This window comes from Triticum aestivum, chromosome 7D (genome assembly GCF_018294505.1).
Source record: "Triticum aestivum cultivar Chinese Spring chromosome 7D, IWGSC CS RefSeq v2.1, whole genome shotgun sequence".
In the NCBI taxonomy this organism is placed as follows: domain Eukaryota; kingdom Viridiplantae; phylum Streptophyta; class Magnoliopsida; order Poales; family Poaceae; genus Triticum; species Triticum aestivum.
In genome coordinates, this window is record NC_057814.1 from 641,894,439 (window position 1) to 641,896,002 (window position 1,564).

Genomic DNA, 1,564 nt, shown 5'->3' on the forward strand with positions numbered 1-1,564 from the left:
GCAGATCTGGAGAAGGCGGGGGCGGGTTGCAGCGGCGCAGTCCAGCCAGATGCGCCCGCTCTGGCGATCTCCGGCGAGGCGCAGAAGGTGGAGGCGGGCTGTGGCGAGGCGCAGAAGGTGGAGGCGGGCTCTGGCGAGGCGCACGAGGTGGACAAGGTGGAGAAGGTGGAGGCCGGCTCTGGCGAGGAGCAGGCGGAGCAGAAGGTATCTGCTTATCACTTTAATCTGGTAGTTTTTAGATTGTAGGGTTTGTGGCCAGAAGGTTTTTTGGTTAGATTTGTTGGATGTAGGGTTTTCTCTGCATTAGGGTTTTTGAGTATTTGATTCGTGCAAGAATGGTGGACCTCATATAATTATTAGATTAGGTTAGAAGTAGCCGGATTGAGGGATGGGGTTTTTTCAGATGCTTATTAGATTAGTAGTGGAATTTTTGCAGTTCTTAGATGCTTATTAGATTAGTAGTGGAATTTTTGCAGTTCTAGGGATTATGACTGTCATAGTTGCAATTCTTAGATGCTTGATTGATGCATGTTGTCATAGTTGCAGTTCTTTGATGCTTGATTGATGCCTGTCAGGCGGAGGCTATGAGATGGGTTGTGCATGTCCTTGTGTTTTTGGAAAATGTCTACCTGAGGTGATTAGATGGTGCATTAGTTTGGTTGTAAATATAGTGAAGGATGTGCTCATGTAATGGGTGTTGTCATGTTAATCAAAAAGAGCTTCTCAAGGGCTGGATTTGTTTGTGTTGGATTGGGGCTTCTGAAGGAGAGGGGAAGGGGCAGTCTAAGCTTATTTAGTTTGGGTTAGTAGTGGAATTTTGTCGTTGCTTCAGAGATATTTACAGCATTGAACATCCTCTCCAATGCCGTTGCTTCAGAGATAAAAGCACCTTGGGATTTTTTCAGTGGTTAGTAGTGGAATTTTTGCTTGTTAGATTTTAATTAGTATGAGGTTTAATACCTTATTTAAGGGGGAATTTAAGGTCAGATAGACGTCATATGATTATTAGATTTGTAGTTCAATGCTGCAGACATATATGATTATTTGATTTGATCTGTGGTTCAATGATACTGGATGGAAACATATTTGATTTGGAATGCATTAATTTTGATGTGCCAATGAATTGATTTAGATGATACAAGATTCATCTATAGTATAATTTGTTTTGTTGTTTGGGTAAGTAATGAAATTTTAGATGTTTGTTGGAGATGTATGCATTTATAGTTGAAGTTGTACCTAATTAACTACTACATTATGTTAATATGTGTAGGAGCTTTGCTGCATTATCCCAAAAACAGTAATTTGTGCATATTAAAAATTGTACTTGGCTTGTGTAATTACTAGCAATGGATGTAATTTTATATTTAGGGGGCTAAGAGATAACTCACTTTACAATTGCAGAAGGGTGGCCTCAAAAACAGTAAGATGGCCTTGAAATATTGTCCTTGCCCGAAATTTTATAAATCAAATGTTGTAGGCAGGCCTATTGTCGAGCCTCATAAAATTAACCTGGCCAGAGATTTTCCTGTTTTGCAAATACTTATGATGAATTACAAAAACATGC